Source organism: Ambystoma mexicanum, chromosome 8, assembly GCF_040938575.1.
Source record: "Ambystoma mexicanum isolate Mex_15411 chromosome 8, UKY_AmexF1_1, whole genome shotgun sequence".
Lineage (NCBI taxonomy): Eukaryota > Metazoa > Chordata > Amphibia > Caudata > Ambystomatidae > Ambystoma > Ambystoma mexicanum.
In genome coordinates, this window is record NC_090929.1 from 1,405,542,757 (window position 1) to 1,405,569,979 (window position 27,223).

The 27,223-nt window shown below is 44.3% G+C and overlaps 1 protein-coding gene across 5 annotated transcripts in view; it reads right to left on the reverse strand.

Moving 5' to 3' along the window:
* R3HCC1L (R3H domain and coiled-coil containing 1 like) overlaps positions 1 to 27,223 on the reverse strand; it is a 482,602-nt gene that overhangs the window by 347,582 nt on the left and 107,797 nt on the right. The window contains exon 2 of one of the 5 annotated variants that reach the window (XM_069611548.1): positions 26,758 to 26,841. The exons of the other annotated variants lie outside the window; for them this stretch is intronic. The gene's annotated coding sequence lies outside the window, so the exon portion shown is untranslated. The remainder of the gene's footprint in view (positions 1 to 26,757; positions 26,842 to 27,223) is intronic. 5 annotated transcript variants of the gene reach the window in all.

The following is a 27,223-nucleotide window of genomic DNA, read 5'->3' on the forward strand; positions in this document are numbered from 1 at the left end:
AGTGAGCCCTTTCAGAAACTGTGAAATTAAAGGGATTTGAAAGTAAGAACACTCTTCAGACGAGCGCTTAAAGATGGACAGCGCCGCCAGGTAACCTTTAACGGTACCCACTTGCAAGCCCCTGTGGGCCAAAGAAAGTAAAAAGGACAGAACCATGGGGATGTCACATGCAAAAGGATCCACATTCTGAACTCTGCACCAGTCGCAGAACTTACGCCAACGGCAACGGTACAGAGACTTAGTTGGCGGCCTTCGGGCCGAAAGCAACACCTCCATCACGTCTTCAGGGAGGTCCCAATCCTTATACCTCAACCTTTCAGAAGCCAAGCGTGAAGGTTGAGGGATCTGACCTCTGGATGGAGAACCTGACCCCCCTCCCGTGAGAGCAGATCGTCTCGGTAGGGAAGACGACGTGGAGGGCAGATGGACAAGTCGAGAAGGTCCGGGTACCACGTCCTCAGAGCCCACGCCGGAGCAATGAGGATCATCCAGGAACCGAACCTCCGTAACCTCCGCAGCACTTGCGGGATGACGGGGACTGGAGGAAACGCGTACAGCAGCGGGAATGACCACTCCACCACAAACGCGTCTCCTAAGGCTCCTTTTGGAGGAAATTCCCGCGAGCAAAACCTTTCGCACTTCCGGTTGACACTGGAGGTGAAGAGATCCACTTGAGGGGTCCCCCAAAGGGCGAAGATCTCCAGGAGAATCTCCTGAGCCAACTCCCACTCGTGAGAGATCGCGCTCTGCCTGCTCAGAGCGTCAGCCGTCACGTTTTCGTCTCCGGCCAGATGAACTGCCGAGATCGAAACTTCCTGCTGGATGGCCCAGAACTCGAGCTGCATCGCCTCCCTGCACAGAGGAAGTGACCCTGCCCCCCCCTTTTTGTTGAGGTAGTGCATGGCCACTGTGTTGTCCGTCAGGATCAGGACACTCTTTCCTCGCACAGTCGGCAGAAAAGCCTTCAGGGCTAGCCTGACGGCCCTCAGCTCCAACAGATTGATATGGAGTCTGGACTCCGACGGAGACCAACGACCGCTGACTGTCAGCCCGTTGGCATGAGCTCCCCATCCCGTGAGGGATGCATCCGTCACGATCGTCACCTCCGGCCAGGGAAGCCAAAATGGAGCCCCCTTCATCAAGTTGCCTTCAATGGCCCACCACAGAAGGTCCCGGGCGACCGAGGGCGGCACCTGAACCGAGTCCGTCATCCTGCCGGAGGACTGCGACCATTGCGTCTTGAGTGCCCACTGCAAAGATCTCATCTGCAGGCGAGCCTCTGGCACCAGAAGAATGCAGGATGCCATGAGGCCGAGCAACCTCAAGAACTCGAACGCTGGGAGCGTCTGGGCATGCTGAAACTTGTGCACCATCTGCTAAATGTGAAGAGCCCTCACCTGGGGAGGAAAACACTGCCCCAGGGAAGTGTCGAGCACTGCTCCGATGTACTGGAGCCGCTGTGTTGGCGTCAAATGGGACTTCTTTAAATTGAGGGAGAAGCCCAGCCTGTGAAGGGAGTGGCAGGTGATGGATAGATGATCCAGGACTTGCTCGGGAGAGCTCCCCCTGATCAACCAATCGTCCAGGTAGGGGTAGACGTGAATCCCCCCTTGCCTGAGATGCGCTGCCACCACCACCATGAGCTTGGTGAAAACCCTCGGGCGGAGGTCAATCCGAACGGCAGGACCCGAAACTGAAAGTGCGAGTCGCCAACCGCGAACCTCAGGTACTTCTTGTGCTTGGGATGGATCGGCACATGGAAGTAAGCATCCTTGAGGTCGAGTGACACCAACCAGTCCTGAAGCTGAAGGGCCTGGAGGACTTGAGAGAGAGTAACCATCTTGAACTTGTCCTTCCTGAGGAGTTTGTTCAAACCGCGCAAGTCCATGATGGGTCTCAATCCCCCGTCTTTCTTGGAAATCAAAAAATAAGGGGAATACCATCCCTTGTTCCTCTCCGCTACAGGCACCAGTTCTATGGCGCCTTTCTCCAGCAGGGCTTGAATTTCCTGCGCAAGGAGCGGATCCGGACTCTGCAAAGAGAGGTTCCCCGGTGGATTGTCGCGAGGCCTGTGCCGAAAGGGAAGACAGTAGCCGTGGGTTATGATCTCCAGAACCCACACATCTGAAGTAATGGCTTGCCACTCTACAAGATGCTGCGCCAGCCTTCCCCCAACCGGCGAACCATGGGACATGGCCTCATGACTGAGTGGGAGCGGCTGCGGCGTTACCTGAGGGCAAAGAGGCAACTGCCCGAGCGGCCTTGGCACCACGGGTACCCTGTCGTCCACCTCTGGTACCCCTGCGTTGGCCTCTTTGACGGCCAGCTCCTCTCGCTTTACTGAAGGACGAGTAATAGCGAAAGGAACCACCCCTCCACTGCTGTCCCCTAGGACGAAAAGGCGGAGGCTGGCGAACTGCAGCGCCCAACAACTTCGCTGCAGCTTTTGAGGTCTGCAACCTCTCAAGACTCTCGTCAGCCTTGCTGCCAAAAAGGTGTTCACCGTCAAAGGGCATGTTGAGGAGCCGGGACTGCACATCAGGAGCAAACCCCGACTTCCGCAACCACGCAAACCTGCGTATCACGGTGCTCGCCGCCATGGACCTACTGATGCATTCAGCTAAGTCCAAACCCGACTGAACGGACTCACACATGGCATCCTTACCATCCTGGACCATAGCAAGGAAACCATCCCGTTCGTCCCCTTCGGGAATATGTTCAGCCGCTAACGCAACACAGTTCCACAGAGTGTGCGTGAAACGAGACAAGGCACAAATGGAGTTGGCCGCCTGAAGCGCCATACCACCAGAAGAAAACACTTTCTTCGCCCAACCATCAAAACGTTTGTCGTCCCTATCAGGAGGGATGGTAGGGTACGACGCCTGCTTTGCCGGGGCCGTGGCCGCCTGCACCACCAAACTCTCCGGAGTGGGGTGCCTGGTCAAGTAGCAGGGGTCGCTACTGGCTGGACGGTATTTTCGCGACAAGGATCTGCCCACCGCCGGGAGACTCTCCGGAGCAGTCCAAGCCGCCACCACCCTTCTCTGTAAAGCCATATGGAACGGCAGTACCGGGTCAGTTGGGGGACCAACATCAAGGATGTCCGTCAGATCATCCTGCACAAACTCCCCTGGGGGAGCAGACCATCCCAAGTACTCAGAAACCCTAGCCATAAGGCGCCGGTACGAGGAATCGGCATGAGAGCCAGGCTCAGGCCTACAAAACTCCACCTCCGGAGAGGTGTCCAGTCCACTGGCATCATGCAGTGACTGCCTCAAATCGTCAAACTGACTATGGCCCGAGACAATTTCATCTGGCACCTGACTAGGAACCAGGCCATCAGAATCCTCATCCGCCTCTGAAATATACTCCAGGTGGCGAAAAGAAGGCACCCGAGAGTGCTTGCTCTTAACCAGAGCCTTCCTAGGGGGTTCTCCCGTGCCACGGGGTACCTCCGACACGAAAGGCGTCGATGGCGTCGAGAAAACCGGCATCGGCGCCGAGAGGATCGGCGTCGAGGAACTCGGCGTCGACGTCAGATGCAGCGCCTCCAGCATCGGCGGCGTCGACACAGCCCTCGAAGCCGGAGCCCCGAGCGTGTCCCTCGACGACCTGAGCGTCGACGACTTCCTCGGAGCCGGAGCCTCGAGAAAGCCTGTCGACGCCCTCGATGCCTCAGACGTCGATGTCTTCCTCGAAGACCTCACAGGTGCACACGGTCTCGAACGCGTCGAGGACCGGGACCTGGAACGGATACGTCGAGAACGAGTCTCCTTGTCCGAACGGGACCTCTCCCGTGACTCGTGCCGACCACTCTTGCGAGCGGTGTCTCTCGACCTCTCACGGCCAACCCCACTCGGGGGCGCGGACAGCTTAGTACCCTGCGACTCAAGAATCACCAGCATTTTCTTCCCGAAGGAAGCCCATTCCTCCGGCGTCGCGCGGCTGGTGGGGTAACCAACGTGCCGGGCAGAGTCCTCCGAAGAGGACCTGGAAGACGACCGGTGTCGGCGCTTCTGAGAATGCCTCGAAGAGGCTGAGGAGTGGCGAGACCAACTCCTAGAAGGAGACCCACGAGACTTCCGACGATGACGCAGAGAGTCACCCCTCGAATCATCCGTCGAAAGCCCCGCAGACTTCGACTTCCGGGGCTTGGACACCCGACCTACCGACAACTTCTTCTTACGTTCGCGTAAGGCTTTGGACGTGAGCGACTGGCAGTCGATACAGTCATCCGTGTCGTGGGCCTCCCCGAGGCAGGCGTCGTGCGAGTCCGTCACCGACATCTTGGACCCACACTCCCCGCACTTCTTGAAACCCGGACGCGGGGTCGAAGACGAAGTAGAAGACATCTTCACACGAAGGATTTTCACAAAACGAACAGGTTCGAAGAACCGAGAAGAACAGAAGAGTCGAGGCGTTGAACCGAGAAACACGAAGCAACACGTTCGCGGAAAAAACGGAACTGAGGCTACGGGCGTCGTGCGTCCTACTTATCACATCGGATGACGTCGGACGTCGGAGGAGGAGGTCCTCGACGACGGCGCATGGACGTAGGACGCAGACGCCGAAAAAAGTTTCCGAAGCAGCACAGCTGTGGTGATTACATGTCATAGATATGGAATACGTCGGAGGACCCAATCCCCTCGAAACAGATTTCACACAAATGGAAGAAATTTGAAGAAAACAAAAGAAGAGGAAATGTGTGAAATTGCTGAAAAAAACAAAAAAACTCCAGATCAAATGTTCAACCAAACGACCAGCAAGATTCAAATGTCAATTTAGAGCCTTTAGATGATTTGATTCAAGCAGCAGAATCGAGAAAAAGTTGCATGTAAAATGACCGCACCCTTAAGAGGGGATAGGTTGACGGAAATTAGCTCAGGAACTCAAAAGAGTAAGATGGATGATGAAAGGCCATCCCTTCCATCTTTGCAAGAAACATTTCTTACCTTTGAACAACGTAGAAACGAAATGGAAAAATCTCTGAAGCTATCTGCAAGTTTACAGAACCCGCATAGCGGATCTCTGAATATACTAGCAAGTAACATCTTTCGCAAGCCGAAAGACTCAGTAACCCCTCCACCTATATTGTGGTCGACTAAACCAGACGGCAGATAATTAATCATGAGATACATAAATCAAAAACCCTCACAAACACCCGAAAAAGTTGCCACTCATTAATACTTCAATGTAGACCTGAACTATAACCGCAATATGTTCTAAATAGATTGAATATCCCAAATGTATAGTGACATACATACTTTGGAAGATCTCCAAACTACTGATATACCTCAAGTTGAATTTGTCCTGGACGCTAACTTGAGTTTAGTGAGGCTTTGGATATAATCCTGAGTAATTATAAATAAGCTGTGGCTAGCGAGAGATGGATTCTATTGACTCGGTTTTATACTGTCTCGAGAGTACATCCTCAAGCAAGCAATAGCAGGCAGAGAATTTGATACTAACCAAAAACAAAAAACGTCATGCTCTGGAAAAGCACTATCGATATATGACGGGAGCACGGGTATTAATATGAGAGTCTCCTTCTCTGAAGGAGAATGCCAGAACAATTATAGTCATTCAGCCACCTGAAGTTTTTGGAAACCCTTCACTGAGGATTACTTGTGCACAAGGAACCCTTAATTAAGTAAGGCTAGTCGATTAAATGGCAGGCCAACCACGCACAGCTAAAGAAATAATTAGATAGCAGAATAGATAGAAATAGTAAGAACATGTAAGAACATGTAACAACCCACCACAGTCTCACAAAGATTGTACAAGTTGGCAAGTTGGAACACGAGGGGTTTAAGTACCTGCTATTTAACAAAATATCCAACTTCTTGCTCTGGAATCTTCTCCTTCTCTCTCCCTGCTCCATAACGTCCTATTCCTCCTTCCGCTCTTCTTTAGAAACGCACCTACTTCAGTCACCTGATTGATCGTCAATGGCTGATTAAGAACATTTACCCACACTGCCTTTCTATTTATTACTAACTGTTCTTTGTAAATTGTTTTCTGCAAATTGTTCTTTGCTATTAACTGATTCTGAATTTCGACTTGCATTGCTTATTTTGATGTATTACATATTGTTCACTTTAAAGCGCTTTGGTTAAAAGCACTATATAAAACTCAATAAATACACATACAAATACTCCAGGAAACATGGTTTCTCAAACCCCATGCATGGGAAGACCATGCCCTAGCCCTAGTACCACCAACTAGAGAGTGTTTGGGTAGGGCCAAATCAGGTCTCTTGGTGGCCGTGAGAGGCTTTTCTCTGGAGCCATGGGCTTCTCCAAAATCCTTTACCCATCTTGTCAAGATAAAATCTGACAAAGGAATCATAGCATTACTAAACCTGTATTGGAGCTATGCCGGAATATCAGATAACTCTTTTTTGTTGGGAGTAATTCAGATGCTTGATATGATCAATAAGGAAGTTAAAATTACTGAGGCGATTATAGCGGGAGATCTAAATATTACATGCCTATTATCAAAAGAAGTATGATTCAAAAAGCTCAGGTTAAAGACAGCGCCAAATCCACTTTTGAGAAAAGTTTTTAATTGTTCAAGTTGCCCTTGTACGACACGTGTTTCGGCTAAATCGGTTAGCCTTTCTCAAATACGGGCCTTAGTATATCAATATCAAAACAAAAAATAACAAATGAATGGCGTATAACGTCAAAAAACATTCACATATGTCACATTAAAAGACATGCAGTCAAAATCAAAAAAGGAGTGATCACAGAGAGTCAGGGATTGGCAAAGGGGAGGATTCATAGGGTGAAAAAGAAAAAAGAGCAAATGTACAAACATTATATTAAAGACATGGTGTAGATCTCCTCAGATTTAAAGGATTGTTGTGCATGAAATAGTGCATAACATGCACTAGCGTGTTCGTTTTCCGTGCTTGAATGAGTCAGAAAGATAAGTCTAGAAATTCTAAGTTCCAGTAATATATTCCTACTAAATGAAGACTCAATCTCAATCTGTTGCTAGTACAAAGACTGAGAGCAGAGGTAGTGTTGTTCTAAACACATTCATTACTGTAGTAGCAAAGGGCTATAAGTAGTACTTTTCCGACGGTCTATTATCTGCACGATTTTCTCAAAGCGCTCTGGTGCTTGGCTCCATTCTGTAAGGCGCGAATGGCGTCTGTGTTAAAATGTTGGTTGTTGACATCATCGTCATGGCGATGGGGTCAGGAGTCCTACTACTATTTCCCCTAAGGGCGCTGCACTGGGCACCATCTTTTGGGAATTGATTTGTGGTGATATCTATACTTCATGATTATTACTGCCCAATTTACAGATATTTACGTGTGAGACATTAGTGCTAAATGTCTATCTAATCTGTTTGTTTTTTAATGTTGTCACTCTCGTTATTTTTTAAACGTATAAAATGCATACCGTTGATTCTATTTTGTATTGATAGTAAATACATTATTTAAAACCTTTTGGTTTTTTGTTTGAAGTGATTAATAAGATCCTTAATGTCAATATGTGTTTTTATATATTGACATAGTCCAAAAATATATCAGTAGGGCAAGAGCCCTTTTGTGTGTAGTGTTTGGGGCTACTTGGTTGTAATTAGTTACACGCATGTGTATTGTAGCTGTGAACTCAGTGAAGTAGCAAACTGGTGGATAAGTACCACAATGATCTCAGTCACCAGTGAGTACTAGTATGCAAGTTTCGGCATTGGTGTGCATAGGTAGTGTCTATAAAAACGACACCATTTCATTGTCCTTGTTGAGGCCTTGTACTGTAGAGTTAAATGTACAAATAATCTTGGCCTCAGCTTGTCATAGCTGTTAGGCAGAAACCTGTGCAGTTCCCTCTGGGAGCACTGCAGAAGATTTAGGACTACAGGTGTTTGGCAGTAACCCCACTTGGTGGCAGTCTATACCACACAGATTCACTTGGTAGCTGTGGCTGAGCAGTCAGACACCCCTCAAGAAGAGTTAGGCAGTATACAGAGTATTCACAATAGGTCAAGAGCACACAATAGAACAAGTAAACACTGACCAGAGCTTGGTGTAAAAGAGATATAATTATTTATTTAAAAACCACATCTAGAAAAACACACAGGCACTAATAGTAAGCAATTCAAAAACACTAAAAGATATACACTCCCTTAAAAGAATATTAGACAAGTCGTAAGTAAAGCCCCACTTATTTTCAGACAGCGGTGAGCGCTTAACGTAGATGGCACTCTAATAGTTTGTTTTAAAAAGGGAGAGAAAATCAGAGAACAAGTTGAAACAGATCCCAAAGCTTTTACGAGAACATAACACGAGAGGAGGCAAAGTAAAACCGTGAATTCAGAGTCAGTAGGCTGGATCCGCTTTAAGAGGATCGAAACGAAATGTGTCCAAGGTCACACGGTTGCAGTGCATAAAAGTCTTGAAAAGGTTAAAAAAGGAGTTGGACCAAAGAAAGGGACCAGTTAGAGGGTCAAGACGGCCAGGCCAGTCCAGAAGGTTAAGGAGTTATTATTACCTTGCAGCAATCTTTAGAAAGGGAGGCCTGGCGGACACGGTCCCTTAAAGTGGTGAGAACGCTCCAGCGGGGGCAGTTGTTCCTGGCAGCGGGTGCAAGTCAGTGCTTCATCCGGGGGAAGAGAGGGTCTCATTGTGGAGGAAGACAGGGGCCCGTTGCACTGCCGGGGAAGAAACCAGCCGTGGAGTTTCTCAGGTACAAGGAGCGGTCCATTCATTCGCGGTTCAGTGTTGAGTGGCTATCCGGCCGCCGGGGTGCTTGGCACGGGCAGTTCGACCACAAACCGGGCTGGGGTGCGAAGAAAGAAAGGAAAACTGGTTGTGCCCACCAGTCAGGGGAAGAAGCCTCTCCAGCCGGAAGATCTTCTCTGTCGTCGGGAAGTGGTGAGTCGGTTCTGCAGGGCTCCACCAGTGGTGTCGTCGTGGTAGGTCGGCTCAGCTTCTCCCTCGTCGGATTCTCAGGTCCTGTGGCGACTTCTGAAGTTCCAGTCCCCAAAGCCCTGCTTTTATGCAGAAAACCCCCATTCACTCAGCCTAGCTGTCACTCAAAAATGCTAAGTACTTGGGCCAAACACACAAGAGTGCGACCTGAGTTACCAAGGTAACTCGGTCCAGGGTGCCTAAACCCCCTCCCACACCTCCTGTGGTACCCAGACAGAGTGGCACCACTTTTGGAGGCTTCTGTGGAGAAGCCCGCCAAAAAGTGGAACAAAGGGCTCGACTTGGTTTGGAGTCACAGAAGAGAACACAAACGCCATTTTAGAATCGAGTCTTGGCAAAAAAATACCAACCGGAGAATTAATATTAATTAAATAAACCGGCGGTATGTTCGAGGCTATGAGAATTAAATAATTAAAGTTGGTAGCCTTGAACAATGGGAAAATCCCATAGGAAAATATTCGTGGTCGAATATAAAAAGTAGTTTTCACTGCCACCAGCCAAAACTCGATCAGGGGGGACAGAGACGTGCCCCCTCGACTAACAGACCCCGACCCAATCAAATTGCCACGACCAGTACGTCCACAATATGATGGTTTGTACTGGTTTCTGTTAATAATTTGGGACTAGTAAAGCCAATGGTGACTTTACATGCCCTGGGAGACAGTAGTCAGTCCCAGGGTATGGAGTCTATGGTGGGGTGTCACTATGACACCCCTGTGTTACTGCACGGAGGGTGCTGTGTAACACACATAGGAAAAACACATGAGACCCTATGGAGTAAAGGACCCCATAGCCCATAAAACACATAAGCAGTCAAAGGAACACCATAAATCATGTCCAAGAGTGGGAGAAAAAGAGTCTCACTCTTGGCAGGAGGAAAAAAACAAACTGCAGAAATCCAGCAAAGCTGCTGGGGGACTCACTAGGTTAGGAAATTCAGCCTAAAGAGAGAATTCTCCCTAACAATAGCTTCTTCTCATTGTTACCTCCTCTTCTGCCTTTCTTATATGTGTAATTTGTGAACGCTGTTACGCGCACTGATATATCTTTGGAATGTAGATGCCCAAAAAGGATCACGAGAGTTAAATGATTTAAGCATGATTTAGGAGCAATGAAGTGACACTTAGCGCTTATGCATGCTGCTTCCGCATGCGCGCAAGAATATTACAAGAACGCACTATGCATGTAACTTTAAGCACAATAAGAGACTCGCTGACTCGGGTGCTCTTCTTTACATTGATCTACTACAGTAATGAATGTGTTTAGAACAACACTACCTCTATGAGCATTAACGGCCCCAGTCTTTGTACTAGCAACAGATTGAGTCTTCATTTAGTAGGAATACATTACTGGAACTTAGAATTTCTAGACGTATCTTTCTGACTCATTCAAGCACGGAAAACGAACACGCTAGTGCATGTTATGCAATATTCTATGCACAACAATCCTTTAAATCTGAGGAGATATACACCATAAATATTATACAATTACTGAATATTGCACGTATATATTTTTTCTCTCTTCAATAGGGATTGAACCCATTTATCCATGAACCAGATTTAACACTAATATTTGAGAATATACAGACGTACAGGTAACAACAACTGGACAACTTTAGAATGGTTCAGTAATTTGTAAAATCTTATTTCAAGGAAGTATTGAGATTAATGACCCATTTCTCTTTATGTTTTTCTGTTTGTCTTTAATTTCATGTTTGTACATTTGCTTTTTTCGTTTTCACCCTAGGACTCCTCCCCTTTGCCAATCTCTGACTCTCTGTGATCACTCCTTTTTTGATTTTGACTGCATGTCTTTTAATGTGACAAATGTGAATCCCTTTGCCAATCTCTGACTCTCTGTGATCACTCCTTTTTTGATTTTGACTGCATGTCTTTTAATGTGACAAATGTGAATGTTTTTTGACGTTATAAGCCATTCATTTGGTTTTTTTCTTTTGATATTGATATACTAAGGCCCGTATTTGAGAAAGGATAACAGATTTAGCTGAAACACGTGTCGTACAAGGGCAACTTGAACAATTAAAACCTTTTCACAAAAGTGGATTTGGCATTTTTCTTTAACCTGAGCTTTTTGAATCATACAACTTATATCAGTGGTTTAAATGGCTTTTTCTAACCACAACTTAGATTAGATGCGACACACGTTTTACCACTTTTGCTTCAATAAGTACAGGGTTCAAAATGTATCTCTGTTGCCTTGACAGACTGTGCCCACAAAGCCATAATATGAATACAATTATTATCAAAAGAATAAGACACCATAGATGCCTCAACAAGATGTATATCACTAATGCAAGAGAGACAATTTGTCATGGTTAAGGGTACATTAAAGAGCAATATACCGCCTACACCCACATGGAGGAGCAGAAGATTTGCTTCAACCATTGACTATGTCTTTGTCCAAAGAAAAATGCTCAGTACCATAACTTATTTTTAAATAATTGAACAGACGCGAAGTGACCATGACCTGCTATCATTAACCTGGAAGCAGGCCGAGCCCATTGTGATGAATGGCAATTATACAACTCAATTATTGCTAACAGGGGGCAGGAATAGATTTAGGTGGTCAAAAGAATCCCTACTATGTTTCCACACTATTCTCTCTTCCAAAAATGTGATACTTAATCCGAAGTTGGTTGAAAGAAAAGGTAAATATAAGCAATTATGAGTCTATTAAAAAATCTCTTACTCTTAAGTTATGCTATAAACATACATATTCTTTTGATCAGACTTTATATGATAAGAAAGCACAGATGTGAAAAGACATCAGAGTAGCGGCCCAACTAGACTTAGACTTGAGGCTACCCATGAGTCAGAAACCTAAGATGAAATATCGAAACTGTTTAAGTCCCATCATGCACAGTGCTTGCAACAAGACGGAGGATGTATGTTGACAGCTATAGAGTCTAAGAATACTGGACCCATTTGGGTTATACTTAACAGAGCTATTCATGACAATCAATTGCCATTTCAGATTAATGTTGTGCAAGAAGTGACCTGGATTCAATACTATGAGCAGGTTTATGGCCTTCCAGATCAACAGCAGAATTTAGCTCCTAAACCCTGGACATCTGAGGATACAATTGTATTTAATAAGGTTGATATTTTGCTATTAATAGCTAAATTTAGTGGGTCTAGAACCCTAGGCCCGGATGGTCTCACAAACGTAATGTTAAAGGCTCATCCAGAAGCCTGGGCTCACATTGTGCTCGACCTCTCTAAAGATATATTACAAACAAAGCAGATACCACCTACCTGGAATAAATCAATGATAATTCTGATTTTTAAAAAGGGAGATCGAGACATCCCTCAGAAATATTGGCCAATTGCATTATTGAACATCCCCGGTAAAATGTTTGCACGATTTATACTGAGCTACTTTCAATCCTGGGTAAACACTATGAATCTGACTGACAACTTTCAAACAGTGTTTATAGCCGCCCTTTTAGGTAAGGATGCGGGGTAGTAACCTTTGGGTGCACTACAACAACCTTAACCTCCTGGCAATAGGGACCCAACATTTGGTATAAGTCTGAACTGCACAGGTTGGTAGTGTGGCTGAGCAGCCAGGCTTATCTCAAGAGGGATCAATGTGAGCAGTAGGAGGTTACAGTGACAAGTATTCAAATAAACATTGATACTCAAGGTTTCTTGATAAAACAATTAATTTATTTACCAGTCATTTAAACAAACCTTCTTCAGAAGGGAGCAATATAAAAGAAACACTCAAATACACTTCAGAAATACACAATCTTAGGTTTCTCAGAATCAGTAAAGACCCATTTGGGATGGCACATAGACAGTTCCTACACCCTCAGGTGACTTACTGTGGACATTAATATATTACTGTACACTCAGAGTAGGCTTTGAGAGTGTCAAAAGAAAAGGTTATTAGAACAAACAAGAGATCACAAATATTCTTTAAGCAGGCAGAGACTTTTGGACCCCCCCAATGCAGAGTAAATTAACCCCTTCCTGGAAGGATAGGTGCAACACAATTACAGAGGAGAGAAGAGTCAGTCAGGGAAGCAGGCTAAGCCAAAGTCAATGGGCAAAAATCTATGTGGACTGAAGCACTTCTTGCAGGTGAGTAAAAGTCTTCGCAGAATGTTTTTAGAATTCTTTGGTGAAAAAGAAGAATCAAATGTAGGGCCACAAGCCAGGAGACTTGTGAAGTAGAAGAGCAAGCAAATCTACATGAGAGGTAAGTTCTCTGAGACTTTACAGTACCTTTAGGTTGAAGAAAAAGATGTAGCAGATGACCTCTGCTCCTGTCAAGCTCTGCAGATCCTGTTGTTCCTGGGCCTCAGTCGTGGGGACAAGAGGGAGGACTTCTGGTGACTCCTGCACCACAGTGGGACGGTCACCGGCGGCAACCAGCAAACTTCAAACAAGTGGCACTTCAGCTTCTCGCAGCTATCGCAAATAGCAACACTGCGGTTCCTGGCTGTCGAGAGGGGCTTTCCTTGCTTCTGGGGTCCAGCAGTCTGTTGCGGTGGCTCAGGCTCGGTCAGTCCTGCTTCCTGGGAATCCGGAGGATCTTCCTGGAGCTCTTGGCCAACTTAAAAGCAATGCACTCGATCTGGTGTTTCTCTCCCTGGCTATTCGTTTCCAGCAGCGACTGCAAGGGAAATTCAACCAGCTCCGAGAGGATGTCCAAGTGGCTTACTTTGGAGAAAATTGGTCCCACCAACTCAAGGGGAGAAGTCGTCCCTTGCAGGACTTCTCGGTCGATATGAATTCGGAGCTTCAGCACAGCAGCAGTGCTTCACCGGGCAAACCAACGGTCCAGGGGTTGCAGCAGGCGTCTTCTTCAAGTTCTTCTTCAGATTCCTTCGTCCAGCGTTCGACTCTGGCTTCCAAGCCCAAAAGCCTTGCCTTTTATGCAGGTTTCTCCCATTCATTCCAGCCTAGCTATCAGTCTCCCAGCAGGGTGGCTGTCCATGCCGGACAGCCAGCCGGCCAATCACCTAAAAGTGCATTACTGTCTCCTAGGAGACTAAGCACAGGGAGTTTTGGTCACCTCCCTCACTTCCTGCCCCCACCAGACACTCTGAAGCCAGAGGTGGGTTTCACTCGTGAAGCCCGCCAAAGACAAATCAAACTAAGGGACCAAACCTGGTTTGGCGTGCAGAGTAAATCTCAAGAAGGACCGAAACAACAAGAAATGGCAAAAAAAGAAGACCAAGCCATTTTGACAAAAATGGCACCCATGGGTGCTTCACTGTGGCTGCGAACGCAGTCCGCAGTAAAAACAAAACACAGTACTAAAAACTGTACCAGCCATTAATTGTGTAAAGGGTAACATAAGAAATGTTACATGAGAAGCTAGACGAAGGGGATACTAAGTAACCCCTCCAGTACCCTATTGTAAGATAGCGTGTGCTGGGTCTAGAAAGTTACAAATGTAAGTAAAGTCAATTTCACTTCACTGCTCTTGGAAACGGTAGTTAATCCAAGAGTAAGGTATTTAAACCTTGGGAAATCTGAAAGACTTCCCTGTGTCACTGCACTGAAGGTGCTGTGTGACACAATGCAAAGAGATGCCTATGGAGTTTGTCAGACTTCAAAAACCAAAAGAAACACACCGTTTAAAATCACAAAAAAATACATGAGAGGAAAAAAGGTCTAACTCTCTCCAGTTTCAAAATTAAAAAGTCATAGAGTCCAGCAAAAATACCGGGGGTCTCTAAGGTAGAGAGGAATTAGCACATTTCTGAGAATTTTCCCTAACATGGCCTCGGCACTTCTGTAAATATTTTAGCATTATCTTTAATCAAGCATCAAAGTATCCTAACAAGGCAAGCTATTTACATGGCAGTTATGGATTTTAGAATTACCTTGGACTCTATTTCTAGAGAATTATTATTTGCAAAACTAGAAGATGCAAACTTCGCCAATTATGTTCAAGCACTAATAAAACAATTGTATACTAACACTTCTGTGCAAATTCTTTTAACCCAAGATGGCCAACTCTCTCAACCAATTAAGACACCTAGGGGGTTGAAAAAGGGCTGTATTTTAGCTGCAACTATTTAACTTTTTTATATCAGATATTGGTAAAGATTTCTAAAATGTGGTATCTCACCCACCTAAACTAGGTGCAGTCGAGATACCTTGGCTGTTATATGTAGATGTTTTAATTAACATTTCTAAAACACCAATGGGTCTGCAAAATCTGCAAACTGCTCTAGAATGTTATGCATTTACTTATTCATTTATAAATTTGGTAAAAAACATGGTAATGAGTTTTAATCCTAATAAATGTAACACAAAAAAGCATCATTTAAATTGAAGATATATAACAGCCATGTTGCCCTAGTTGATGAGTACCGATATCTCTGGCTTAACACGAATAATAGTTCTGTTGACCTTCCATATCACTTTGAACTAAAGAAGAACTAAAGAAGAAAATGTAGACAGCTTTATCACAGGCCAGATTGATACACTAGAAATATGGTAAATGTACCTATAAGCCACTCGTAACTTATTATAGGCAGAAGATAGTCCTGATTGTGACATACAAGCCTGAAAACAAATCGAGTCTTGTGCAGTATAACCCTCCTTGGTACGAAGGGTCATTTTGGAACAAATAGTTAATGTTACCATCTAGTCAGCCGACCAGATATGAGCTGGCCCTGCTCTCTTTGAATATAATTGTTGTGTGGAAAATATTAACCCTATATAGAACTGTTTTGAACACTTCAAAGACCCTTCTAGCTGCTATAGATGCAATGCTGAACTCCTCTCCGGATAATTCACTAAAACCTTGCATACTTCATGCCAACCACTGCATGGAAGCGACAGACATAATTTGATAAACTGATAAATAATCCAAGGAAAGCTACAACCAAACTGTGGGAATTGTGTCAAAAGGTACAAATTCTTCCAATTGGGTGATCCTTACCTGAAACCTTTGAACAGTCCAGAACCGCGTATGATAAGATTCCCTGAGCCTAAATACAGGATTATGTTCCTAAAATGAAGGCTATATCAGTTGCCAGTAGGGATCTTTTGGGTACTAGACCAAATGCAGCCGCAAATGAAAGAGCATGCGTCAGAGTTGGAAACAATAAAACATATACTGGTTTATTGCCCAGCACTTTTAGCTTTGAGGAAATTGTATTTACAACATTTATTTAAGCATTATAGAATTTCAACAACTGAAAATTTGTGGTAATTTGTGGTGTAGAATTTATACGGGCGAGCGCATCTCAGTCACTTTAGCAGTAATGACATTCTTGGAACTGCCAGTCTTGGGCTTGGTAACTCAATGATGTAATTGCTATGTTCAAAAGGACAAATGTAAATTAGCTAAAGACACACTTTTTAAGAATTGTAACATAAATGATAACATGTATTTTAAATTATTTTACGTATATCTATGTTTGCCCATATATATATACACATATACACACACACACATACATAAATTCAGTAAAATAAGTTGTTAAAAGGACGTTATGGTTATAAGTAAAATCGAAAACCCCTGAAATTCACCAGTTATGATAAGCTAAGCAACCATAACTCGCGCCACCACCGGGCACTGCTAAGACTAACACCCAAGACATCAAAGATGACATCACAAATGTCATTGATGACATCACTGACGACATCACATGTGCATTTACATGTGCTGTACAAGGGATTTTTATTGTAATGTTGATAAAAAAAAAGTTTCAAGGATCATTGGAATAAATATCATGAGGTACATAGTGGATTAAGCAATGCATCTATACAAATAGCATTATTTTGTGAAGTTCTTTCCAGTATACTAAGCTACTCATGTGGAAACATAGGCGTTGTGTGCAGCATACATGATAGAGGTCCAATATTAATCTTGCCATTTTGAATAGTAAAATGATAAATGCTTTTTATTGCAGTTTTGCCTACTGTGAAACATTTAATAAGTAGCTAATAAAAGACACTTACTACATAATTGCAAACAAAACACAAACAGACAACAATACATACAAATATGAGGATATACAGGGAAAATGAAATAAACAAAAAAAGCAGTATTACCAGACAATCTTCATAATCTAACTGATTATCTTCATGCACAGAAATAATTGCTCTGCTTCAAAGCTATTACTTTCCTATGTATAACTATCACATAATGTGACTGGACCCTAAGGCAAGAAGTGAGAGTACAATGTATACAAATATAAGCAAATAGAGGGAAAGTAAAGTAATAAAAAAAACAGAACTATAAGAAAGTGTTGATAATCTTACAGATCATCTTCATACATAGAAAGCACTGCTGTCTTCCAAGTCTGTGTTTTCTCCTATGTATGTTTCATATGCTGCGAGTGAACCCGAAGTGAATTACTGTAAGAACATATTTGAAGTATAAGTCTACAAATATACTACTTTTTGAATGTTTAGTTCCTGATTGGCACTGGCCTAGATATGTCAGTAAAGGAAAAAGGAGGGAGCCAGACATGTGATGTCATCAATGACATTTGTGATGTCATCTTTGATGTGCTGGGTGTTAGACTTAGCAGTGCACAGTGGTGGCGCAGGTTATGGTGGCTTAGCTTACCATAACTGGCGAATTTCAGCGGTTTTTCGGTTTTACTTGGAACCATAACGTCACTGTAACACCGTTTTTTTTCACTGAATTTCATAGGTTTTTAGTAGCGCAACTTAACCATAACGTCCCTTTAACAAAGTGTTTTGAAGGTTACATTTTGCAACAAAATCAATCAATACAAAAAAAATAATGGTATTGCTAAAAGAAAGCCATTTGATAAATATTGTACAGTAGCTAGGAAAATGCTTCTGGAAAACATCAACTGTACCATGTGATCTAGGATAATATCAGATTTGCAGGGAGCAATATAATTCGGCTAAAAAGAACAGTAAACTGGTATTAGATAAAGAAGTGGGTAATGAGTTAGAAAAAGCTTTGGAGGCAACCCAACCTTTGGTATAAGATTGTACTACAAAGTTTTGGTAACGTGTTGAGCAGCCAGGCTTATCTCAAGAGGGGAAATGTGAGCTGTAGTCGAGTTGCAAAGAGTCACAGTTACAGGTATTCAAATAAACTCTTACACTCAAGGTGTCTTGCACAAACAATTATTAATTTATCAATCAGTTATAAACCTTCTTCAGAAGGGAGGAATAAAATAGTAACACACAAATACACTTCAATACTGTACACTCTGAGTTTCTGAATCAGACAAGACCCTTTTGGGATGGCCCACAGACAAAACCTACACCCACAGGTGACTTCAGTAACAAGGGTGCTGGAGACATTAATATCTTACTGTTGGCATTCAGAATACTCTTAAAAAGTTGGTAAAAGGCAAAGATTATTCATAGCTCTCAACTCACACGCTTTTGGCGGGTGTCACCCGCCTTGTAAACAGCTGACTCACCCGCCAAGCCTCCTGCACGCCCATTCATTCCAATGGGCGTCTCACCCGCCAAAACCAAATTTCGGGTGATTTCACCCACCTTTGCAACACAAATGGTTGAGAGCTATGGATTATTAGATTACAAGAGACCACACATATTCATAAGCAGTGCAGATACTTTTAGAGTTCACTAGAAAAGTAATTCAATTCAACAGGCTAAGCCAAAGAAAATGGGTAAAAGTCTTGTATACAAGCACTTTTGGTAAGTCAATTGAAAAGTCGTTGCACAAGTTCTTAGGAGTCTTTGATGAAAAGAAGAATCAAATGTAGGGCCACAAGCTGATTAGACTTGTGAAAGTTACAAGCACTTCTACAGTAAGAGGTAAGTTCTCTTAGACTTGTTTTACAGTATTTTGGTAAAGAAGAAAAGATGCAGCTGATGACTTCTGGTCCTGTGCAGCTCTGCAGATCCCACTGTTCCTGGGCTTCAGTCGTGGGGACAAGAGGGAGGACGTCGGGTGGACTACTGCAATGCACTGGGACTGCCAAAACCTGCAACCGGCAAACTTGCTGTTTTGCATTTCAGCTACCGCAAATAGCAACAACGCGGTTTCTGGCTGTCAAGGTGTATTGTCCTTGCTTCTGGGGTCCCGCACTCTGCTGAGGGGGCTCAAGCTTGGTCAATCCTGCTTTGTGGGAGTCCGGAAATCTTCCAAAAGCTTTAGGCCAGCTTAACGCATACAATCTGGTGTCCCTCTCCCTGGCTATACGGTTTCCTGCAGCAACTTTGAGGAAATTCAACCAGCTCCGAGATGGGTGTCCAGGTGGCTTACTTGGAGTTGATTGGTCCCACCAACTCAAAAGGGAGAAGTCGTCCTTGCAGGGGCTTCTCTGTTGATGCAAACTTGGCATTTCGGCACTGCAGCAGGGCTTCACCGGGTAAACCAATGGTCCAGGAGTTGCAGCAGGCATCCTCTAAGATCTTCTTCGGTTCCTTCGTCCAGTGGTCAACTCTGCCTTCCAAGCCAAAAGACTTGTCTTTTATTCTGTTCTCTCCCATTCTTTCCAGCCTAGCTGTCACTCACCCAGCAGGGTGGCTGTCCTTGCCGGACAGTCAGCCAGCCAATCACCACAGAGTGCATTTGGGTCTCCTAAGAGACGAAGTACAGGGAGTTTCGGGCACCACTCTCACTTCCTGCCTACCGCAGACACTCTTGAGCCAGAGGCGGGTTTCACTCCAGAAACCCTGCCAAAGGCGAAATGAACAAAGAGACCAAACCTGGTTTGGCGCGCAGAGAAACTCTCTAGGAGGACCTTTCCACAAAGACATGGCGAAAAAAGAAGACCGGGGACCATTTTGTCAAAGATGGCTCTACGCCATTTTGAAAAAGATGGCTCCCGCGGTTATCGTTACTGGTGCTGCAAACAGCCGCGGTAGATGCAAACCATGGTAGTTCGGAACGAAACCACTGCCACCAGCCATTCTGTGAGGAAAGGGTAACATAACAATGTCACATGAGCCTTTATATAGAGGGGATACTAAGCAACCCCTCCAGCACTCTATTGTAAGATAGGATGTGGTGTGCTGGGTCTAGCAAGTAAAATACTAAGTAAAGTCAATTTCACTTTACTGCTCTCAGAAACAGTAGTTTATCTCAGAGAAGGTGTTTAAACCTGGGAAATATAAACGACTTCCCTGTGCCACTCCACTGAAGGTGCTATGTGACACAATTTGTAAAAGATGATGCCTATGGAATTTGTCAGACTCCATAACCAAAAGAAACAGAGGTACAATTCACACATAAATACGAGAGTGGGAAAAAAGGGTCACACTCTCTCCAGGTAAAAATCAAGTCCTCAAAATCCAGCAGAGTTGTTGTGGGTCTCGGAGGTGGAGGGAATTAGCACATTTTTGAGAATTCTCCCTAACAATCGTGCCCCCCAGACTAAGGGACAGGATGATTTAATCCACCCCTGGATGAATCTCCTTACTCCAGTCAGTCATACTTTCTGGAGACCCCATCGGCATTTTGGTGATTACACCCCAACCTGTGTTCAATGGTAAAAATCAAACCCCTGTAGACTGATTGACTATTTTAACAATTTAGGATTCTCCCCCTTCATCTGCATTAACCATCTCAAAGGTTGGTGGTCTGTGTGAATCACAAAGGTAGACCCATACAAGTATGGTCTAAACATCTTCAACGACCACACAATGGAAAAACATTCTCTTTCTATGGTTGCCCAACTTGTCTCAGGTTTCTTCAGTTTTCTACTGATGAAGCAGATTGGGTGTTCCCTGCCTTTCTCATCCAGCTGACTCAGAACTGCATATATACCTGTATTGGAAACATCCGTTTGTACAATTAAGGATTGGCTGTAGTCAGGAGCTCTTAATACTGGAGCTTGACAAAGGGCTTGCTTAAGTCCTTCTTGGTGCACTCCTCATTCCACCTGACCTTCTTGGGGAATTTGGGTGAGGAGATCACATTCAAGGGAGAAGCTAGGTTCCCATAGTCCACAATGAAGTCGAGACCTAGAAAGGCTCTCACTTGGGTTTGAGTAGTAGGGGTGGCCCAGTCTTGTACATCCTGTACCTTGCTAGGCAATGGCCTTATTTCACCTCCTCCTACCTCATGTCCAAGGTAGACCACTTTACTCTGACCAATTTGACATTTACTTGCCTTAATGGTCAGATTGGTCTGCTCAAGAGCATGCAATACATATCCTGGGTGGTCAACATGTTCTTGCCAAGTAGGGTTGAACACTACAATGTCATTCAAGTATGCCATGCAGAAGGCCTCCATTCCATTCAGAACCCGATTCACCATCCTTTGGAATGTAGCAGGTGCATTCTTTAATCCAAAAAGCATGCGAGACTTGTCCTTGGCCTCAAGCCCAGGGATCGTATCTCTCCAGGACAGAAATCTCTGCACTGGCTCCCAGTGGCTGTGGGGATTAAGTTCAAAACCCTATGCATCGTCCACAAGGCCTTCTGAGGCCTGGGGCCTCAATACCTTCAACTCTCTCTTCCTAAATATCTTCCCTCCCGGGCTCTTTGCTCATATGATATGATATGATTGTTTATTTATATAGCGCCTATACACAATGTGTTTCAAAGCGCTTCAAGGCAAGGGGGGGGGAACAAGAGAAAATACAACCACATTCTTACAGGCCATGAACAGTAAGGATGTGAAATTAACTATCGTACTAGGCCTGATGACATTTCTGGTAGAGCCGGAGAAAAACAAAAAGGTGAGGGAGAGGGGTGCAGAAAGGGAGGGGAGGAACAAAACAAGCGAGTATCATACTAGGCCTGACAACATTTCAGATAGTGCTGGAGGGTTGGTGGGGAGGAAAAAAAAAACGGTATTGGGAGGGTGGAGGAAAAGACGAGGTTGCTATCATATTAGGTTGAGGGACAATTCTGATAGAGTAAGTGCATAGAAGAAAGTAAGGGGAGGAGATAGGAAAAGGGAGAAGGGAAGGGAGGAGAGAACAGAGAGTAAGCAGTCAAAAAGAGTGGAGAAGCAAGAGTGGAGGGCGAATACAATTGCAGAAGTCTGTAGTAACACATAATGTTGCAAGCCAGGATAAGAGATGAAGATGGGAATAGCATGATTCAGGGCCACATGAGTAGAAGATGCAAAGGAAGTCCAGCATGAGAGTTGAGAAAGAGTGACGCACCGTGAATGAATTGAATGAATGAAGTCCATAAAAGTCAAATCCAGCATTGGCCACTAGACGGTGATGGTGAAGGAAGCACCAGGTGGGCGTGGCTTGCTAAGTGGTGAAAAAGAGCGGGAAGCAGGAAGGCACCAGTTCATCCGCCTCCAACTCCTTCAGGGTCAGTCGATTCTCACCTGGAACAGCCTCCCTGTCTCCCTGAAACTTGAGAACCATCTTCGGTTCCGGAAGCACCTGAAAAACTTCCTCTTTGCTTCTGCTTTCTCCCCCCCTCTCCCCTGCTGAAGTCCTGGCTGATACTGAGACTGCACTGATTACCTAGCCACCAATCCGATCTCGGGCCCAATCCCTGCCTGGCAACCCCTGCACCTGGGGACTGTTTTCTCTATCCCTACAGTCCCCCACCAGCACTTATGCCTGCACTTACCCTGCACTTGCCACCAGCTGGCCGTTCTTTTATTTATTGTGTTATTGATTATCCCATGTACTGCACTTTCCCCTCCCCCCTGCAATTTTCCTTTTTCCCCCCTTCCCTTGCGCGATCTGAATGACACATGGCCTAGTATGATCGTTGTCTGTCTTCCCTCTGTTCCCCCTCCCTTGCCTCGTCGCGCCTTGAAACACTTGTGTATAGGCGTGTTATGAATGACATATCATATCATAACCTTAAACTGGTAGAAGCCATTCAGGGGTTGAAAATGCAGTTTTCTCCTTGGCTTGGTCTGTCAAGTCTATTTGCCAATAGCCTGAGGTTAGGTCAAATGTACTGAGGTACTTGGCTGAACCAAGCTTGTCCACCAGCTCATCTGTCCTAGGTAAAGGATGGGCATGGGTCGTGGTGACTGCATTAAGGGGTCTATAGTCCACACAGAATCTCAACTCCTTGGACCCCGCCTTTGGTACTAGCACAACTGGACTAGTCACCAGTGGGAATCTCATGCTGCCCCAAGGGGTCAAGCCTGGTGAGAGTGAAAACAGCGGGGCAAACTGATTTAACAGAGCTTTGCACTTCTCCTGCTGTTCCAGTGTCAGAGCAGAAGAGAGATAAACTCCTATCTTTCCATCTAAAGGTTGTCCACTGAGGAGGTCAGGTAGAGGCTCTCCTCCTCCTCTTGATCAGAGGCTAGAAGCAAAGCTCCCAGGTCTGGTCTAGAGGCATAGGCCTTTAGGCGGTTGGTGTGAAAGACCCTGGGGACCTCCTTAGGATTGCCGAAATCCACCAAATAATTTTCCTCTCCAAGTTTTCCCACAACCTTGAAGGGTCTAATCCATTTGTCCTGTAAAGTCTTCTGCCTTGTAGGTACCATAACTAGAACTTGCTGGTCTCGAGTAAACTCAACCATGTTGGCCTTCTGGTCATGCCAATGCTTCATCAGAGACAGACCTGCTTTCAAGTTTTCTGAAGCTTCTGTCATCATGTGTGCCATTCTCCTTCGGAGACTTAACACATAGTCTGTGACTCTCACTGGCTTGTGGGAAGGAGCACTCTCAAACCCCTCCTTGATTATGGCCAATGGACCTCTAACCGGATGACCATAGAGAAGCTCAAAGGGACTGAATCCAACCCCTTCCTGAGGGACTTCTCTATAAGCAAAGAAAAGGCATGGCAGTAGAAGGTCCTACTTTCTTCTAATGGGGTCTTCTAAAGCAGCTATCATGCTCTTCATAGTTCTAATAAACCTCTCTACCAACCCATTTGTCTGGGGATGGTAGGCTGTTGAGAACTTGTAGGTCACTCCACAGTTTTTCCACATGGCCTGCATGTAGTGGGACATACAATTTGATTCCCCATCAGAGATAACCTCCTTAGGAAAACCTACTCTGGTAAAAATACCAAGTAGGGCCTTAGCCATGGCCTGAGCTGTGACAGTCCTCATAGGTATTGCATCAGGATATCTGGAAGCATGGTCTACCACACCCAATATAAAATTGGTTGCCTGAAGATGTGGGAGGGTGTAAGGGACCAACAATGTCGATTCCTACCCTCTCAAAAGGAACTCCCACCACTGGGAAGGGCACCAAAAGTGCCACATTCTTGGCTCCACTCTTGCCAGATGTCTGAAAAGTGTGACACCTTCTACAGAATTTATCTACATCAGACCCCAACTTAAACCAGTAGAAATAAAGAGAAATCCTTTCCTTGGTCTTCTTAAAGCTTAAGTAACCATCTAAAGGAACCTCAAGGGATAACTGTAGAAACTGAGGCCTCACCTCCTGGGGCACTACAAGTCTCCTGTAGTCTCCTGGGGTAGACTGAGTAGGTTCACTGTAGAGGAGGTCATCCTTCCAGTATAACCTGAAGCTGCCTGTTGGCGAAATCCTGTCCTTGTAGTATTCTTTTGTGAAATTTGGTATAGAGTTATACACATCTAGATTCTGCTGTTCCCACAGACCCAGGGACACTAAAGAAACATTTGCAGAGACTCCAATGGGCTCTTCAGCCAATAGTTGAAAGTGTCCACTTGCCATATGTACTTCTCCCTCAGAGATGAAGGCCAAAGAGGTAGTGTGGACCCCTGAAGGTTTGCCCTTGCATCTGGGATCCCATTTCACATGGTCAGTAGACCCAGAAGCATAACATTTTCCAAATGTTTTGACAAGTGGGGGCTTCTGCTGACCTCCCTCTGGGTTAGCACCAGAGGTTTCACTATACTGACCTGGTTTCCCATGTGGATTACCCTTCTTTTGGTTGTGGCCCTCTTTTAGATTGGAGGTTTTAGAATTATCTTGGTCACCTTTCTTGTGCTGCTTCACCTCATCTTTTTTATGAGTGGCCCCAGAATCCTTCAGAGTAGCCTTGTTGGCAACCCACAAGTCAGTAGCTTTTGCTAGCTTCTTGGGATCAATCCCTTTAGAGTCAGCTAAATGCTGTCTCAGCTCAGGAGAGCAGGCATCAAAAATAGATTCCAGCAAAAACAGATTTCTCATTCCTTCAAAAGAGTTCACTCTGTAACCCTTAACCCAACCATCTAGGTTTTTCATAAATTCACACACCCAGGTAGTCCAATTGGTACCATCAGTCTTTTTGAGGGTCCCAACCCTCTTAAGGTACTGGGAAGTGAGTTTTCACAAATCTAACTATCAAAGCTAGCATCACATTTTCATACTCCAATCTTTCAAGTTCCCCCACCTCCATTACAGCATCAGTTGCAACCTGGGGGAGCCTAGACAAAAACCAAGGAATCAACTGATTCCCTGTGAAACCCTGAATCCCATAGTTATATACAAAAGCACCCAACCAATCCAAAATATCAAGATTCACCTCATACATACTCACTACTTCTTTAGGCATGCAAGGTCCCTTAGGACTGGACGACCTAGAAGACTCTTGGATAGAAACATTTTCGAGAGACAATTTCTTCAATTTCAAGAGCATGTTGTAATTCCATTTCCCTTAGTTTGAGATCCTGATGTTTGTTTTCAGCTTGTACTTGTAACTTTTTAAACTCTAACTCAAGTCTCATTTTTTTCAAGAGAGACACATTCTGGACTCAGTACTGGCTAAAGGTTGAGGCATAAGGGCCTGTTGAGGTAAAGAGGGTCTCTCTTCCCAAGACTCCTCCAACTCTTCAACAATATTAGAGTTAGACTCTGAACCATCATCATCCTCCTCATTTTCCACATTTTCTGGGACAGTAGGTGTGACAGGCCTACTAACCAGACTTTGATTATTCAACAATCTTGCAATTAGTTCATTTTTCTTTTCTTTAACAGGGAGAGACCTGACTTTACACATTTATTTCAGTTGCTCTACTGTTAAAATGATCAGGGCTTCCTGTCTGAAGTTATCCATGTCTGGCATGTTACAATTGCTCTTCTAGTGGAGCTTAGCCTTGTGAAGGCTTTTAGTTGAACAAAAGTAAAGCAAACTCTCAATGTAACAACTCTACAATATATCCTCACCGCCTGCCACCAGTATTAAGCAAAGTTTGAATGCAGTACCCTCTGGGAACACTACAAACAACTATGACTACAGGTATAGGCAGTCCAACCTTTGGTATAAGCTTGTAGTACACAGTTTCTGGTAGCATGTTGAGCAGCCAGGCTCATCTCAAGAGGGGTAACATGAGCAGTAATGGAGTTACACAAAGATTCACAGTTACATGTATTCAAATAAACTCTTACACTCAAGGTTTCTTGCATAAACAATTATTAATTTATCAGTCAGTTATAAAGCCTTCTTCAGAAGGGAGCAATAAAATAGTAACACACAAATATACTTTAATACTGTACACTTTGAGTTTCTGAATCATACAAGACCCTTTTGGGATGGTCCGCCTACACAACGTACACCCACAGGTTACTTCAAGTAACAAGGGTGCTGGGGACATTGATATCTACTAATGGCATTCAGAATACTCTCAAAAAGTTGGCAAAAGGCAAAGGCTATTAGAACACAAGAGACCACAAATATTCTTAAGCAGTGCAGATACTTTTTTTTATTTATTTTTATGTGTTTATGGTTATTACAAACCTTTACAAAAAATGCATACAATTGAGAATACAAATTATTGTTTAAAATCACATTAAACAGAACCAAACTTTACAATACAGTGTTCAAGTATATAAGATGACAAATTAAGACAATTAGTTGGGTGCATCTATAACAAATAATTACAAGATGAACTAATGGATACTAAAACGTATCAATCATGTTTCCACCTACAATCTGATATTTACAATAATGATAATTCAATCAACTTTAAAAATGCAACTAAAGCAAAAATAAGGGCTCTCCCCTGACCTATCATCATCCGATTCCATAGGGATTCCATGCAGCCAACAATCAATATTCACAAATCGCATCAGCACGGTTCTTCTTGCATCTCTAAAATAAGGACATTCCAGAATTGGATGCTTTAATGTTTCTACTGGTTTGAGACAATTTGGGAATCTACATATCCCAGTCTTACGAGTGTCCCTTAGTTGCCCCCAATGCATGGTCCTTACCAACATATGCAACTGATTCAATTTAAAATCGCATCAAGTACATGCGTGAGATGTTACAAGGGAAGAGTGCTAAATAGGAACAACACCCATCTATTTTACCAGAGAATTTAGCATATTCTTTATATGTGGAATAATTAGTTAATTCACCTATAGTCTCGGACCAATCACGTTCAAATAGTTTTTTTTTCTTTAACTTATCCAGGACGTATATGTTGTCAGGTGTATTGACCCATGTTCAAGTTATTATGCTGCAACATTTG